At 40.1% G+C, this 8,121-nt stretch overlaps 1 pseudogene; it reads left to right on the forward strand.

The window, feature by feature from the left end:
* The first annotated feature begins 284 nt into the window (after window positions 1-284).
* On the forward strand, window positions 285-430 carry LOC125819850 (U6atac minor spliceosomal RNA; annotated as a pseudogene).
* The last annotated feature ends 7,691 nt before the right edge of the window (window positions 431-8,121 follow it).

Raw genomic sequence — 8,121 nt, forward strand, 5'->3', positions numbered from 1 at the left:
TTTTGTAGTCGTACGTGTAGTTTTGACGCAATAAAGGTCCATAAGGATTGAAATAGTTGTTCTAGTAATACCTCAAATATAATGAAGCATTTGTTAGCTTTTCCAACAAGTGCAATTATTTCCTTTAGACTAATTAGTCATAATGTTTTGTATTCCTAGTTTGTTGCTCTTATTTTTGTTGAATTTTTTTTGTTTTGATGAGGATAACTTGTTATTAAAATAAAATTATGTGCCAACCATTGATTAGAACAAGAAATAGCTCATCGTCCCTTAACCTATTGTTTGTGTTCGTAAAAAGGAAAGCTAGTTTGCATGTCCCTCTACAAGGATGGAATCAACCTTCTTAGGAGTGGACTATCTAGCTGGGCGGCCTAGATTGATTATCACAATTGCTAGCTGGGCTGGAAGTTGACTAGATTAATAGATATTTTGGTTACTTGGGTTGGGAGCCTGACTTTTGTTTCTTGGGTTTGGATTTGTGGTGCCTTTCTCTCTTGACTTAGTTACTCTTTATACCTGTCGGTCTAATGAGGGTCTTTTTGAGTTTCATTTTAACATGTGCATGAGTGTACATTCTAGGCTTATAGGGGTCCAGCTAGGTTTAGCCTAGATGTACTTAGATTACTTTCAATATGCTCGTATGCTTTCTTTCATATCCATTTTGACCTTTGATGTGTTACCATAGGTTTTGTTCTTTCTTGGACGACCTTGGATTAGGGTTATTAAGGATGGATACTTCTTGTGATTCCTTGTGAGGGGATGTTGATCCACGGTGGCTTAGTATTAATGGATCTCATATTCGACATCATTTTGGGAGTCAACACCACTCGGGACACTCTTTCTAGTTGGATGGCTTTAAAGTGGTCTGTCTAGATGGGCGACTTTGATATTTTTAGACCCCTTTTGGAGTCGACACGTGCCCATGTCAGTCTTTCTAATTGGGCTAAGTGTGGACTAGCTGGTTGGGCGACCTAGATTGATTATCACTCTTGCTAGCTTGGCAAGAAATTGACTAGATTGCTAGATATTGTGGTTACTTGGGTTAGGAGCCTGAATTCTGTTTTTTGGGTTTGGATTTGTGGTGGCTTTCTCTATTGTCGACTTAGTTACTCTTTGTATTTGTCGGGCTTACAGGATCTATTTGAATTTCATTTAAATATGTGCATGAGTGTATGTTCTAGGCTTATAGGGGTCAGTTAGGTTTAGCTTAGGTGTACTTAGATTTACTTTCGGTATGCTCGTATGCTTTATTTCATATCCGTTTTGACCTCTGTCTGTTTCTAGATTCTATCATTTTATATTGTTTTTACCTGTCTTGCTCAGTCAACACGTGATATCAAAAAAGTACCTAGTTTTATACACATTCTACAATCTTTATTTGTTTTTTCATGTAGGTATGGTTACTGTGTGTGCAATTAGAAGAATTAAAGATTTAGAGATGAGTGTGGGCACATGGAGTCTTGCATCAGCTTATCTCATTCTTTACTTATTTAGCTAGTCTTTTTCCTTTTTGAACAATCTTTGTTATTGTCCACTTTTGTGATTTTCACTCTTAGTTTTAGACAACTATGTACTTTTGATTTCTACGTTGTGGGAGGGACCTTTTGTATATAGTTTTTTGTTTGCTCCTGCTTTTGTTTTGTTTGGTTGTTTAGTTTGATTTCTAATTAGTTATACCGTTATACTTATTACTTGCTGTTCTAGGCTACACATTAGTTTCTCTACTTGAGGGTTATAGTGTATGCCCTCATGACTCGAGGAATCGGCTCTAAAAAGTTGGTATCAGAGACATAGATTTGCCTGTCTCACTTGTACAGAGCTAATACAAATAAGATATTTATGGATCGGTGTGAAGACATTTGTGTCCTATCTTTAGGAGGCTATAGGGTGTCTTTTGGGATTTATCCTCTTTTGTATCACTTTCATGCAGCGTGTGTGTAGTTGGTTTCTTGAAATCACATTTGTTTCATTCTTTTCAGAGGATAGATCATACAGGACATACGATAGCTCGAGGAAAGGGTCGACCTCTACTGCTGGCTAGGAGTGCAACACTGGCCCTGAAGAGAGAGAATTCTGAAGCCATTAGCTAACCCTCTAGTAGTTTAAGTTTCTGTTTAATCAGCGGGGTCGAGGAGATCTCAGCCGTTACCTGCACCTTCTATGGCTCTGTACCTTTAGGCAACCATTGTACAACTTCTGATTGAGCTTGGGGCATGCAACAGACTAGAGCTGCAGTTGCACTATAACCACAAGATTAACCTACAACAGATGCACCCCAGGTCCAGGTACCACCTAGAGGTGCCCAAACTGTGAATGTAGCCGAAGCCATACCTTTAATTAAAAAGATGATTGGAGTGTTTCACATACTCTAACCTCTAAAGTTTTTTGGGGATGTGGGTGGGGACACCCACAAGTTTCTTACAAGTTGTAATTAGCGACATCATATTCTAGGTCTAGTGGAGTCGAGAGGTGCCGAATTCATGGTGTATATGTTAGATGGGTCAACTAGTTAGTCGTGGCATCGCTTCATTTATACAAGTTCAATTAGGTCTCCTCTTTTCACTTGGACCAAGTTTTATGAGGTTTTTTTTAGCTTGGCTCATCACTCGCAACTTCAATGATCGCCTCAAGATCAAATCCACAGGTTAGAGCAGTGTTGTCACACCTCGAAAACCAGACCCAAAAAAAGTTTTGTAGAAAACTACCTGAAGTTTTGAACCACGGCAGGGTTCACAGATCGTGATATGGGTGCACGATCTGTTGACCGGCCCGTGGTCATGACTTGGAAGTTACTAGGCCTAGATGTCAGACCACGGGCACCTTCACCGTCCGTGGCCTTGACAATCGACAGTGGTGGCGTTCGTGAGGTCTAGGTAGTAGCCTCCCCAGCCTAGCCCTCAGACACCCCTCGCCCAAGTAAGGACCACGGGGACCTTCATGGTCTGTGGTCCTGAAGACGGGTCGTGGGGCGTCCATGAAACCTAACCAGTAGCCCCGTAAATCCTGAGCCACTAGACCTCTGCCTAACTGAGAACCACGAGGACCTTCACGGTCCGTGGTCCCTCACACGGGCCGTGGTAAGGTTAGTGAGACAAACCCTCAATTGAGTAGTCACCAAGTAAAGACCACGACCCACTTCACGGTCCGTGGTCCATTTCACAGTCTGTGAAGGTGGTCGTGGTCAGCCTCGTCAGCAATTTAACTCAGGGGTCTTTTGGTCTTTTCCTATTTCGTTGGACCCCTAAACAACGTTGTTTTAACCCTAAACTATGTGGTTTTGTTTAGTTTTAGCCTAGAGACATAACTAGAACTTACCTAAGACAGATCTTTAATCAAAACATTGAATAATTAGAAGAGAAAGAAGAGAGCAACCCTAGTTCAAGAACGCAACAAGGTTCCATTAGTTCCATCCCCGAAATCGAAAGATTTCTATGTGGAATTCAACACTAGGTATTTGCGATTCCACTAGTGGATTCCTTTCGCCCATTAGGTCCCTAGCATTCAGTCAGATTCTTGATTCCCTATTATTAACTAGTCCTAGGGTTTCTAGAACTTCAGCAAATTATCATGAATTAGTTATTTATATGTTCCAAATCAAATTATCATATTATTACTTCATTTCATGCATGAATTTCCGAACCCTAGCTTGGTATTTCTTTATTTCTTGAATTGCACATGCTAGCTCAGATATTACATATATACATACCTTAGTTTTCGAATGCATTACTTTCAGTATATTAATGTGAATTCTTAGTTTGCATATCAATTTTGAGCTATACAGTATATTACAGAAATTCAGTCATAATGTGTTAATCATTTAATCTATTGGGAGTAGTATAATACCGAGTTGGACTAAGGCCAGTCACCCGTAGAGCCCCAGAACTACGAGCCACGTAGGTTGTAAGTGCCCTATGTAGGTATCATTTTAGTTATTACGCTAGCATGCCTCTACACCTTTGGCCGGGTGTTTTGGGTCCTCTCGATGGGGCGTATACATCGGACTCCACATTTCGCTCATGTGGTTTTATTATCGATTATTAGTAGCTCCCACAATTCAATCAGACTACATTGCATTGACCACATTTCAGTATAATAAGTATTCAGCATCAGCATGTTTAAATTTGGTCATTGCATCCAGTTAGCTCAATATTTAATATATATATCATATTAAGATTATAATCTTGCTTTATTGCTTGTTCAGTTATATGTTTATTTCAGCATTACTCTATCATGCACGCTTCGTACCTTTTAAGCACTCACACATACTCTGCTCTATATTTTTTGTGATGTAGGTTCAGATTCTCAGTATCCAGATCACGGTTAGATCGATTCTCGATCTCCAGTTCAGCAACATCAGTGGTGAGTCTTCGAGAACAATAGTCATGTTATCTTTTCATTATTTCAGTATTTTAGTTTCAGTTCGTTAGACTTAGCTGGGGCATGTCCCAGGATTTCTAGTCAGTTAGAGGCTATTTTCAGACATAGTTGGATTCAACTTAGTATTTGAGTTTGATATTTCTTTTTTATTAAAACTCTCATATTCGATACATTCAATTTAGTATATGGGTATTCCCAATCACATTCATTTTCATGATTTAGCTTCGACATCAGTTATTATTATTCTTAGTATGCTCATGTCATGCCAACAGGGTTAGCTTGGGGTCACTTGTGATCGTAGGTCCCATTTCGCGTCTCTGGAGTATCTCGGGGTGTGACAAACTTGGTATCAGAGCATTAGGTTTAAGAGTCCTAGAATGTCTGAAAAGCCGCATTAAGTAAAGTCTTTTTCATTGGTGTGAAGTGCTCCACATTTAAAGAGAGGGAGGCTACAAAGTATTTTAGGAAAAATCTCCATTTTGTAGTTACTCTTATCATGCGTAAGGTATGTTCTAATTCCATTCTAAGTCGATTTTCTACGTTTTAGTGATCATGCCTCCTCGTAGAGCTAACGCTGGGAATGAGAATGCCAGGAACACAAATGCAACTCCTACAATCCTAGATCAAGAGGTTTTGAATGCAGAATTCCAGAATGCCATTCAGATGTTGGCTCAGTGTGTTGACAATCAGAACAATCAGCGGGCTCCAGTTTCGACAAATGCTAATATTGGGTCAGATGCAGCTATAGTGCAAGATTCTGTTAAGATGAATCCTCTAGAGTTCTTAGGATCGCAGATTGGTGAGGATCCCAAAAATTTCATTGATGAGGTCAAGAAGATCTTTAAAGTGATGCAGGTAACTTTGACTGATCGGGTTGAGTTAGCATCTAACCAACTTAAGAATGTGGCTCATATCTAGTATACTAAGTGGAAAGAGAACAGGGGTACAAATGCAGCTCCTATCACTTGGGATTGCTTTAGTGAGACCACATCCAAAGCATCTTTCCTTTCCTGCAAGGCACTCGCTCGGATGGTTCTTACATTCCTGTGATGCCTCAGTCAATTGTAGAATTAGGATTGTTCGTTTAAAGTTTCAAGACGAATCAACCTTAGAATGGAAGGGTAGTAGCTTAGCGCTTATGGGTCGATTAATTTCTTACCTTAAGGCTAGAAATATTATCTCTATGGGTTATCTCTATCATCTAGTTCGAATTAAGGATTCAAGCTCCGAAACACCAACTCTTGAGTCAGTTCCTGTGGTTATTGAGTTCCCAGAAGAGTTTGAAGAAGAACTTCCTAGAGTTCCTCCCGAAAGGGAAATCAAATTTTAAATTGATATCCTTCCAGATACCCAGCCTATTTCTATTCCTCGTTACAGAATGACTACAGATGAGTTTAAGAAATTGAAAGAACAGTTGAAAGACCTTCTAGATAAGGGCTTCATCAGACCTAGTATTTCGCCATGGGGTTCACCAATGTTGTTTGTGAAAAAGAAAGATGGTTCTCTAAGGATGTGCATTGATTATAGGCAGTTGAACAAGGTTACAATCAAGAATAAGTATCCCATCCACAGGATTAATGACTTTTTTCACCAACTTCAGGGTGATAGTCATTTCTCAAAGATAGAGCTCAGTTTTCATCACCTCAAAGTCAGAGATAGTGTCAGTTCGAAGACAGCCTTCAGAACTCGGTATGGTCATTAAGAATTTGTAGTTATATCATTTGGACTAACCAATGCTCCTGCAACTTTCATGGATTTGATGAATAGAGTGTTCAAGAAATATTTGGACTTGTTCGTTATCGTCTTTATTGATGATATCCTCATTTACTATAAGAATAAGGAAGAACGTGTGAGTCATTTTACAGTTGTTATGAAAACTCTCAATGATCACCAATTATTCACAAAATTTAACGAGTGCAAATTTTGGTTACAATCAGTCGCTTTCCATTGGCATATAGTATCCTGCGAAGGAATCCGGGTGGATTCCCAAAAAGTAGAGGCAGTGAAACAATGGCCCAGACCTACCTTCCCTATAGATATCAGATGTTTGTTGGGTCTAGCGGGTAATTACAGAAGGTTCGTGGAAGGATTTTCATCCATAGCCTCACAACTCTGTTTTGACTCTACCAGAGGGTTCAGATGGATATGCGATTTATTGTGATACATCCAGGGTCGGGCTAGGATGTGTGTTAATGCAGCGAGGTAAGGTTATAACATATTCTTCTAGACAACTTATGGTGCATGAAAAGAATTATCGGACTTATGACCTCGAGCTTGCAGTGGTGGTGTTTGCACTCAAGATTTGGAGACACTACTTATATGGTGTTCACGTAGATATGTTCATAGACCATAATAACCTTTAATATGTGTTCACCCAGAAAGAGTTGAATCTTCGCCAGAGAATATGGCTTGAGTTCCTCAAGGATTATGACATAAGTGTGCATTACCATCTTGGTAAGGCAAATTTAGTAGCAGATGCCCTTAGCAGACTATATATGGGTAGTGTAGCACATGTTGAGGAAGAAAGAAAAGAGCTAGAAAAAGATGTTCACAAGATTGCACGTTTAGGAGTTCGTCTTATGAGCATATCAGTTGGTGGTGTGACAATTCTAAATGGATCAGAATCTTCATCGGTAGTGGAGGTTAAGGAAAAGCAAGACAGTGATCTGATATTGCACAAAGTCGAAGGTATAGTCCATCAACAGAGAGTTGAGGTATTCTCCCAAGGTGGAGATGGTGTGCCTCGCTACTAGGGTCGATTATGTGTTCCTAACGTGGGCGAGTTGAGACAACAGATTTTGCAGAAGCCCAAAACTCCAGGTATTCTATTCATCCAAGTGCCACTAAGTTGTACTATGATCTGCGGGAAGTCTTTTGGTGGAATGGCATGAGGAGGGATATAGCAGATTTTGTGGCTAAGTGCCCCAATTGTCAACAAGTGAAGGTAGAACATCAGAAACCAGGGGGTATGACTCAAAATATCAACATTCCTACTTGGAAGTGGGTAGTGAACAACATGGATTTCATCACAGGTTTACCTCGTACTCGCAGACAGCACGACTCAATTTAGGTGATGGTTGACAGAGTCAGTAAGTCTTTTCGCTTTTTGGCGGTCAAGACTACAGATTTGGAAGACGACTACCCCAAGCTTTACATTAATGAGATAGTCAGCTGGTATGGGGTTCCTTGGTCTATCATCTCAAATAGAGGTCGTCAGTTTACCTCTCATTTCTGGAAGTCATTTCAGAAAGGTCTTGGTACTCAGGTTAATCTTAGCACATCATTTCATCCACAGACGGATGGTCAGGCAGAGCGTACCATTCAGACCATAGAGGACATGTTGAGAGCTTGTGTGATCGACTTCAAGGGTAGTTGGGATGATCACTTTCCTCTTATAGAGTTCGCCTAAAATAATAACTACCATTCCAACATTCATATGGCCCCTTATGAGGCATTGTATGGGCGTAGATGCAGATCTCCTGTTGGTTGGTTTGAAGTAGGTGAAGCAGCCTTGATAGGGCCAGATTCAGTCCATTATGCTATAGAGAAAGTGCAACTTATTAGAGATAGACTTAAGACAGTTAAGAGTCGCCAGAAGTTTTATGCAGATGTAAAGAGAAGGGAACTAAAGTTCCAAGTTGATGATTGGGTGTCCTTGAAAGTGTCACCTATGAAATGGGTGATGAGATTTGGTAAGAAAGGGAAGCTCAGACCTAGCTATGTAGGCCCTTACAGGATTCTGAA

The sequence above is a fragment of the Solanum verrucosum genome, unplaced genomic scaffold, assembly GCF_900185275.1.
Source record: "Solanum verrucosum unplaced genomic scaffold, falcon-dt-bn FXZP01000239.1, whole genome shotgun sequence".
Classification (NCBI taxonomy): domain Eukaryota; kingdom Viridiplantae; phylum Streptophyta; class Magnoliopsida; order Solanales; family Solanaceae; genus Solanum; species Solanum verrucosum.